This window comes from Haliotis asinina, chromosome 10, assembly GCF_037392515.1.
Source record: "Haliotis asinina isolate JCU_RB_2024 chromosome 10, JCU_Hal_asi_v2, whole genome shotgun sequence".
Classification (NCBI taxonomy): Eukaryota; Metazoa; Mollusca; class Gastropoda; order Lepetellida; family Haliotidae; genus Haliotis; species Haliotis asinina.
The window spans coordinates 26391606-26402755 of NC_090289.1; positions in this window are offsets into that span (position 1 = coordinate 26391606).

The following is an 11150-nucleotide window of genomic DNA, read 5'->3' on the forward strand; positions in this document are numbered from 1 at the left end:
TAACGCCAAACAAATAGCCTAGAACTAAGCCTAAATTTGTTTTCAATACAAATGAATGCTATGTATTTATTGTATATTGTCTCGTGTATCCTGTGATTTCTGCTTAAGCTTTTGACTGTCGCTGAAACAGACAGCGACAGCTGCGCACCTGGGAACAGATGACATGTATCAAACAAGTCAGAGAGCCTGACCACCCGATCCCGTTAGTCGCCTCTCACGACAAGCATAGTTGCCTTTTATGGCAAGCATGGGTTTGCTGAAGGCCTATTCTTACCCGGACCTTCACGGGTCTTTGAAATGATGAATGAAATTAAATGTGCGTAGTTGAGTATATACCATTTATAAAATTTCGCCTAGCTAAATGGGTCCTTAAACTTGAGCTATTGAGCCATATCTCCCAAAATGGACATGGTTTCTGTTAACTTTTGAAGCGATGTATGAAATACACGTGGTTGAGTATGTATCATTTATACAACTTTCGTCTCGCTAAATCGACCCTGAAACTTGAGATATTCAAATGTTTACGTGCATATTCAGTATATTTCTATAAATGATATTGAATATCCTCTATTAGGAATATAAATTGTATCAAGGGCGCCTTGGTGTAATACGATTTTGCTGCTGAACACGGGTGCCATAAATATTCCACCTATATGGCGGCAATCGGACAGTGATGGAGTTCAGATAATCTAGTGATCAACAACATGAGCATCGATACACGCATTTGGGGTTTGATGGTTGTGCCAACTAAGTCAGCGAGCCTGACCACCGATACCAGTCTCATACAGGATAATTTCTGTCTCTAACTCATAAGCATGATGATCTCTTGATGATATTGTAGCATTCGTAATTCTGTCGACAAGAGAACCTGTATTTATAAATACTGAATACGTTAAGCATTCAGTGATTTGTGGGTCGTACAGAGTCGCACAGTCTAGGTCTAAATACATCCCAAATACAATTACCTAATGTCATAAAATACAAACAATTGCTGAGTACTAGAAATGTAGAAGAAACCAAGAACATTGCACAATTCTTATGTATAATAGATGCCTTTGTATGTATTCGTACTTGCTGCTTGCCTTTTGAGGCAGTCAATAATTCTGCGCTCTAGAGGGAGGCTACTCTTGGAGACCTCGCATTTCAGGATCTGCGTGCCCTGTCATAGCGGATTGAAGTGCTGAGTGAGATGAAGACACACGTATAAAATGAACAAATCAACACCTGGGACTTCTTTTGACTAAATCCAACTATATTACATGTTACATTTAGTGTTACACATTCCAAGCACAGTACAGGTTATAGTACTTTTGTTCGGTTGGTCCAATCCGGGATTCAAACACACATCCTAGGAGTCATTTGTTTTAAATGCAGAAATCTCTGCATAGACTGTGACTGTGTCTTCAAATTACTTGACTAGGTCCCACTAACACCTATTCCGCTAGTCACAAATATTCCGATATCTCTTCAGCTTCATAGCACAGAGTCGAGGTCACAACAACTAATGCAGCCTGAGGAAACCTATTTCAGAATGCACAAATGTAAGCCAGACTACACGAACTGAATTAGGGCTACATCCTCTGTAACATAACACTTTTAGAAAAAAAACATAATTTGTCAGTTCAAAAGAATACTCAACCCCCAACCTTACCTTTCATCAAACAGTGGATCTGTTGGGTATGAAGACACTAACCTACCCGAGAAGTATGTGTGTAAAAACATGTGTGTTCAACATCTTGTCATGGGTATTAAGTCACACACCTACCAGAGATGTACGTGTGTGAACATGTAAGCGTGTTCGACAACCTGGCATGACTATTAGGTCACATACCTACCCAAGATGTAAGTGTGCGAACATGTGTGTGTGTGTTCAACAACTTGGCACTGATATTAAGTCACACACCTACCAGAGATGTACGTGTGTGAACATGTAAGCGTGTTCGACAACCTGGCATGGCTATTAAGCCACACACCTACCCGAGATGTAAGTGTGTGAATATGTATGTTTGTTCAACATCTTGGCATGGGTACTAAACTACACACCTACCAGGGATGTGCGTGTGTGAACATGCATGTGTGTTCAACAACTTGGCATGGGTATTAAGCCACACACCTACGTAAGATGTATGTGTGTGGACAAGTGTTGGTGTCATTTTGGAGTGTTTAAGCAGTACCCGCAATGGGTATATTTACTTTACTTTTCACCACTTCATGAAATGTCAGATTTCTTTTCTCGTCAATGTTCATTATCTTCTTTTTTCGTGGCCATATACTCACAGTTTACGCCTAGAAGAGTATTAGCTCACGCATAATTTTGAATTAAATGTTTTCATCAATTATAAAATGAAATTATCGACCTGATACTTTCAATAAACCTGTATTATGTCTTTACCCTTTGCCAAACTCTGCGTGTATTTAGCTGATGTTCCTGCTTGTCTCTTGCCATCATGGTGTTGTTTGGATCCTACAGGCTACTGATGACTGGCTACTCATGACTGACTACTGATGTACAATTGTACAATTTTGACAATATCATTATTATCAGCTGTCCGATGTTGTTACTAACGATTCCCTTTTTTGATCTATACTAATTATCTAAACTTTAGATTCATTTAAGTTATGTTGTGGTATGGTATGGTATCTTATGGTATGGTATGCTATGTTACATACATACATACATACATACATACATACATACATACATACATACATACATACATACATACATACATACATACATACATACATACATACATACATACATACATACATACATACATACATACATACATACATACATACATACATACATACATACATACATACATACATACATACATACATACATACATACATACATACATACATACATACATACATACATGTGGGAAGTGGCCATTGCAAAGTGATAGCGTTTTACAGAACTTTCCAATTGCAATGGTTTAAAGCACATTTACTTGTACAAGGTTGACGGCAGCAATATGTCATTTTTATGAACACTTCAGACGTTGGTTCAAGAGTCAACCAAACATTTGTCCTCATTCAAAAACATGAGTGAGTCAGTCTTCTTTTACGCCGCTCTTAGCAATGCTCCAGCAAGGTGACGGCGGGGGACACCAGAAATGTACCTCGCACATTCTCCCCACATGGGGAATCGAACCCGGGTCTTCGGCATGACGAGCGAACGCTTTAACCACCAGGCAAGCCCTCAGCCATTCAAATTTATGACTGCTTTTTAATTTTGTTTTCAGTTGTGTGTCAGTCGTTACAGTCTTCAGACTTGGGGCTTTATTCAAGTCAAACATGCATGCTTCAAAGGCAGACTGAAAATATACCCGCGATTGTCTCCAGTAAACTAGCTGATGGAAAGCATTGTGAATTTTGATGATGTAAATTCAGTTGTTCTTACAACATCATAACACACATCAAACCGACATCAATAAGAACATAAATCACATCACATAATCACATCAGATTAAGCCCTTACAAATGACAAACGAATTAAGCTAAAAATCATGTACCACCCATCTGGTAAATTACATGACAAATAGAGACAGCATACATTATTTATTGAGCATGTTATGTTCTTCAGATTATAATCTGATAGTCCGAAACCTCTGTTTGAATCCTCTACATCGAATGGATTTGCCTCCATTCTGGAAGAAAGCCACTGGATAGAATCAGATCAGGATTGTATTAATGACAATACAATAAATGGTTAAAATCCATAGTCATTTGTTGGACAAAGTTTAATCTCAATATTGACGTACCATGTCATTTTGGAGTCTAAAAATGCCCCTTTGGAGCGAGAGGATAAAATGATCCGCTCGGAGGTAGAGGGAAGTATGGCCCACTCTGGAATCTGAATCGGCTAGGATTAGGTGCAATCAAAACAGCACTCTGGGCCTGTGCTTGAGCCTGAACCTGTGCAGCCTGAAACCGTACAACCTGTGCTTGTGCTTGTGCCTGGGCCTGTGCAGCCTGAGCTTGTGCCTGAGCCTGTGCTTGTGCCTGAGCTTGTGCCTGAGCCTGCGCAGCCATTGCTTCAGCAGCAGCCTGTGCTGCCTGAGCCTGAGCCTGAGCTTGTGCCTGTGCAGCCTGAGCTTGAGCCTGTGCCTGTGCAGCTTGTGCAGCCTGAGCCTGAGCAGCTTGTGCAGCTTGTGCGGCCTGTGCCTGAGCAGCCTAGGGAGCACCTACGCTCCCAGGAAGCAAAGGGCTGTAAGGCGACCCCACTGCTACACCAGGTTGATAAATCACATGGCTAACGGCCGCTGCAAGGCATGCACACAACACTACGCAGATTCCGTTCATTCTTGATCAGTCTGTGGAAAGAGAGTCATATTTGAGAAAGCCATCAAAACGAAAATTGGTTAACGTTAGTAGTTTTATGCTGTGTAAATTACAATCATTAATTATGGTTCTTGCGTTCTTACATTTTCCTGGAATCAGTGACTGATATAATATCTTTCATTTCAAAAAGTAAACATACAGAAGAAATGTAAAGGTTCAACGTTGATGGAATGACTTGCTAAGTTGTTCATTACTGACAAAACCTAATATTCCTGGAGCTTTGTTGGGGTTTTTTTCTTTTCGTTTAACATCACACTGTCCCAGCTATTCCCGCTATGGCTGCGATCTCGTAATAATCGAGACCAGTCAGTCTAGTGATTGCTGGCGCCAGCATCGGTCTACGTAATAGGTTGGTTGTTGATTGGTGTGTTGTTTAACCAAGCATGCACTCAGCAATATTCCAGTTCCGTACTGGAAATAATCGCATCTGGATCAACAGCATGAACATGGAACTAGGTCAATGGGACACGACATGTGTCAATAAAGTCATTTAGCCCCACCACCCAATCCCAGTAGTTGCTTCTTACGATAAGCTGAGAACAATTGTAACACGAATCTTGCCCCGAACAAATGTAAAAGTAACTAATGAATGTAACTGAAGAAAGTTGTCCATTATCATTAGTAATCTAAATGCCGCCAAATGTCTTGTTTAAAATGCAGTCTCCAGTTGGTTATGGAATCAAGCCAAGCACATTTGAATCAAATTTGCAAGAGAAACGTCTAAGTCCTTTTACCGGTGATGGGTGGTGAGGTAGCCTAATAGTAAAAGCGTTCCCTCGTCACGCCGAAGACCCATGTTCGATTCCCACATTGGTACAATTTGTGAAGCCCATTTCTGGTGTCCCCCGGTGCTGAAACTCAACTCACTCTCTAGCAACTACATTAAACGTGTCACATCACTAACCTGTATCGAACACGTGATATCAAACGTATAGGTTTACATGCATTAACGCATGTGCCTATTTACGCTATGTACGCATCGTGTTTATAAATTACTTGCAGAAAAAGTAGGCTTAATGAACCATACAGCAAAATGCAAGACAGTCCTTCGATATACAACCTTACCTGACGGGTGCTCGCAAGAAAACGCAAAGGACCTCAAGACGCAATGTTTATATACGTTACGAACCAGCCATGATTGATGACTATAAAGTCTTCTACTATAGTACCTGCATACATTCACATCAACACTGATGACAGTAACAAAGAAAGAAAACCTGACGTGTGTTTTTTTTCTGACTAATCACCTTACCTTTGATTAAAGATACCCGCCCAAATTGAGTAATCACAAACGTTCATATGGTTACAAGATAATAGATGTATACGGTATTTTTCATCTGCAATTCAGGAAAATGGTGCTCTAATTTACTACAGTTTCGACGAGAGCTGGAAAAGGCTCTTAATACAAAATGCAAAATATTCAGTCAGTCATGAACTGAACATGAAAAAAGTATGCATGTAGATATATTCACTGCAACTCAAGTTTCAGATTCTGAACTATCATAGCTTAGGCACGTGCATTTGTGTCAGTATTTTGTGTTTTGCCACAGTTCCATAGTTTCTTACGCAACAGAAAGTTTTAAGTATATTTTTGGGTTTCACACATTGTATCCATGTGGGTAATCGAACTCTGGTCTTCGGCGTGGCGAGCCGACGCTTTAACCACGGGGCTATCCAACCGTCCCTCAATTATTTTAACAACAGATGATACTCCTCCTTCAACTGGTGATAAACATGGGTGTCTTTTCCATAATACACGTTGAAGATGTTGCTGTCAGAGGAGATTTAACATATTTTCATGTTTCTGCCATATCCCAGTGGAATAAGACCCGTGTAGATCCGCGTTAGAATTAGCCTTAGGCAACCCACGCTTGTCGAAAGGGGCGACTAACTGGATCGGGTGGTCACGCTTGCTGTGGTCACGCTTGCTGACTTGACTTTCACATGTTGTCGCATCCCAATGGCTTACGGTCATGATGTTAATCACTGGATTGTCCGATCCAGACGCGATTATTTACAGACCGCCTCCATATAGCTGGAATATTGCCTAGCGTAAAAATATACTCATTCACTCTATGTTGATGTTTTTTTTGTACGGTCCTGTTTGCTGTTTGACATCGTAATTACATGACAATGAACAAAGGATCCATCGTACGAGTTAATGAGGATTGCCAAATATAAGGACAAAAATTGAGAAAAAAAGTATGTATTTTGTCTTGATAAAAGGAATTTTATGACTTGTGATGATGGCGTGATTTACGACCAACATTGTTTTGAGCAATAGATAGGTAATGTCTACTTAAGTGACATTCTCAGGTAAAAATCACTTGATTTCCTAAATCTCATAGAATATGTCAATTCCATATGCCTATTATATCCAGTCATTATTCAAAGATTGGAACATTTTGTAAATTATATTGCCACCAATCTAGTGACCATATCATCGCGTGCTACTTCTCTGTTGCAACCAAGACACATCATACTACCCATATGGTGGTCATATAAGCACATGTCACTTGTCTCTGGCTACTAAGACACATGGTATTGCCACCACTGTGGTGGTCATATAAGCACATGTCACTTGTCTCGCTACTAAGACACATGGTATTGCCACCACTGTGGTGGTCATATAACCACATGTCACTTGTCTCTGGCTACTAAGACACATGGTATTGCCACACAATGTGGTGGTCATATAAGTATATGCCACTTGTCTGTTTCTGACAGGACACACCATACTACTTATGGCCATATGATCGTGTCCCAGTTGTCTTTTCTGCCAAACCACATTATACTACCAATATGGAGGTCATATATGCTACTTGTCTGAGCTCTCCAAGACGCATTATATTGCTACACAAAGTGGTTGGCATTTTATTGGATGTCCTGTCCCAGTACTTAATCACCATTCACAGATTTCTGTCATGTAATAAGACTGTTAGGCTACAAACAGAGATAACAATCAGATTTAAGCTATGGATTATTCTTTTACTTCCAACAGTGGTAGACTATTTGCCGAAATATCTGCATATCGCAAGTATTTAACGACTGATTAATGTAGAAAAATCTAAAAGAAACTAAACATGTATTCTTTCATTGCTCAAATATTGAACAAAATCTGTGAATAGCATTCGTTAACTAACGGGCGAAGTATCGTGTTACGATATTTATGTCTTAATCAAGATATGTAATCCCACTTTCATATGCACGAGCCTGTCAGCAAGAGTGAAAAAGTTAAATCAACAATGAGTAGTAGAAAAGATGTCCCAGCTTTTTCTCTGTTGCAGAGGGTGTAGATTTTTCTTGTCTCAGGCCATAAAAACCGACGGTTAAAAACAAAGGCGTTTATTGCTTATTACCCCCCAAATTAATCCATCATCTTTTTGTCGTTGATCTTCATAAATTTTCTCCCTGAAATATGGACACCCTTTACCTTGAATCAGTAATCGAGTGAACTTTCCCTTATTCTGGAGTGTCTTTGAAGGATAAGATATTATGATACATCGATGGTTGGCACCTTGAAACTTCAGTGATGTAAGTCATAGATATTTCTTCACAGTCAGATTGCCTTCTCCCCGGTCTTTCCATTGATTATTGTTATATATGTACATATAACACAGATGAGGACACATGAAACTGTTTTACATTTTAACTGTTCAGATACTGGTGACTAAACACTGTACATTCCATGAAGTTATGGTGTATATTTCCTAGGCCTTGAAAGGAGTGAGTGAGTGAGTGAGTTTAGTTTTACGTCGCACTTAGCAATATTCCAGCTATATGGCGACGGTCTGTAAATAATCGAGTCTGGACCAGACAATCCAGTGATCAACAACATGAGCATCGATCTGTGCAATTGGGAACCGATGACATGTGTCAACCAAGTCAGCTAGTCTGACCACCCGATCCCGTTAGTCACCTTTTATGGCAAGCATGGGTTGCTGAAGGCCTATTCTACCCCGGGACCTTCACGGGTCCCTTGAAAGGTAACCTGAATACCCGGGATGGGTGGGAAATGTGTTGAACCCGTGCACCCGTCTCGATACCTGCACCCTTTATGTTCACGAGACTAATAGATTACAAAATGTAATACGTATTCTTTCATGGTTTAAAAGTTGCATGGTCTTTGAATATTTAGTCATACTTAACAGTTACTGTCCTTTTATAATATTATACATGGTTTAGGTATCGAAAAGCTCGAAAGTTTAGCCCCCGAGCTAATAAATAATTTGCCCTTTCTTGCAAAGTAGATGTCCTCAACATAAGGGGTATCCAGGTAGGGCAGGGTAAGATGGTAGAGACCCAGGTTCAAAATTTGGTCCCATCCCAGCTCTAATATTTTCACATTTGCTTGAAAAAACATTCGAGTGATCTGTTCTACCAAACTCATCTCAGTACGTCAACTGGACCAAATTTCACCTCAAGCTGATGTACTGGTGTATTGACGTTGATGTATCTAAAGAAGCCAGAAAAAGCGTATGTCGTAATTGAATGTCAATAAAAACAAAAACTTTTTTCCAGTATTATTAGAACTCTTTGCAACACAGCGGATGATACTTTTACTACTTTTGTTTATGAATTGATGCAAAGGAATTTGGATACTAGGCGATCGCAAAATGATGCGTCCATAAGAACTTGAGGGGCAAAATTTGAAAATCACACCATGGTTCCAAACATAATCACCATGACGACAAATGAAATGAAAATGGTGAATATGATGAACATATTATTTTGATACTCGCCATGAGCATGAAGAATAGCATAAATCGCCTTATATGGAATGTCAGGGGATAATGTCTTTGATTGAGATTATTGATGTGTGTGTGTGTATGTGTGTGTGTGTGTGTGTGTGTGTGTGTGTGTGTGTGTGTGTGTGTGTGTGTGTGTGTGTGTGTGTGTCCGTGTAATGTATATCACCCCATAATATGGAGTTTTAGCTCTCTAGAAAAAATAGGGCAAAGATTCTTTTTTTGTAACATGAAACAATTTCTTCCAACTGAAAACTGTTCACTTCTTTTTTCAGGCACACAGTAATTGGGAGTAGCGCTGTCATCGTCAGGAAGTTAATCGCGTTCACAAAAACACATTAGCTGATCAAGGTATAAATTCAATAGGATCACTGAATCGTTTATTCAGTAATGATCCCCATATATCGGTTTATGTTAAAAACCATTCATTCAATTCAGTCATAATGCCAGTTCTTTCATTCTGTTGTGAATTATGGGGCTTAATGGAGGAAGAGCCTGTCGAAAAGGTTCAGATATAAATTCATGAAACGTATACTGGTCAAGTCTTTGAAGGGCATTTAGAAGTGAAATGCATAAGAATGAAGATTTTATGGATATCAACTTCTTTATATGAGAACACAACGTTTCGGAGTTAATGCTTACTCCTTCATCAGGTGATTGAGAATGGGGTACAGAGCTATATTTATATGTACAGGTAAAACAATAACAAAGTAACAAGTGGAGTGAATTAACAAAAGCTGGAAGCCAGTATAAACAAGCGCTGATTGGAACCCGATAGTTATGATAACAATGATAGAAGCCAATGGTAATACATCACAGATGATGGGATATGTTTACATAACACACGTAGGGGGTAAGGACGATGTACATGATTGGGGATAAGGATGGAAGCCAATGGTGGATGATGTTTACATAACACATGATTGGGGATTAAGGATGATGTACATGACTACATGAGGGTTGATGGGCATGTTTACATGGGGGTTGATATCATCGCAACCCTTACCAGACGTGCCAAAGCCCTCTGCCATCCTGATGCCCTAAACAATGAACTGGACCACCTCAGAAAGACATTCACCACACTAAACGGTTACCCTCCCCAGCTCGTCACAGCCACCAACAACAAGACCCTCAAGGACCGAGAACCCCGCCTCAAGCCTTCTCCATCACCCATCAGAGTAACCATACCCTACCTTGGCCCCATCAATCATCAAATATCACGCCTCATCAAGACCAAAGCCAGCATCGATGTCACCTTCTCCAGTGGCAAGACCATCAAGACCTACCTAAAAGCCAACGGTAAAGGACACAGCTGTGAACACCCTAACCCGAGAGGATGCATCTACCAGATCCCTTGCAACTGTGGCCACCTATACATTGGAGAAACGCTGAGACCAATCAATACCAGAATGAAGGAACACCAGACCTCTGTCAGCAAACTCGACCAGAAATCGGCCATCTCTGAACACATTCTCAAGAACCCTGGACATTCAATCCGATGGGAGGACACTAAGATACTATCTACCAACAACAACAACTGGCGCCAAAGGAAACTGCAAGAAGCCATCGAGATCCGGAGACAGAAACCAGCAATCAACCGTGACCAAGGAGTGTACCTACCAAGTGCCTGGGACTTATTGATAAATTAATCTCATCTATCTGTGTACATTCTATCTATGTAATTCATTCTCCAATGTATAGGTGGCCACAGTTGCAAGGGATCTGGTAGATGCATCCTCTCGGGTTAGGGTGTTCACAGCTGGGTCCTTTACCGTTGGCTTTTAGGTAGGTCTTGATGGTCTTGCCACTGGAGAAGGTGACATCGATGCTGGCTTTGGTCTTGATGAGGCGTGATATTTGATGACTGATGGGGCCAAGGTAGGGTATGGTTACTCTGATGGGTGATGGAGAAGGCTTGAGGCGGGGTTCTCGGTCCTTGAGGGTCTTGTTGATGGTGGCTGTGACGAGCTGGGGAGGGTAACCGTTTAGTGTGGTGAATGTCTTTCTGAGGTGGTCCAGTTCATTGTTTAGGGCATCAGGATGGCAGAGGGC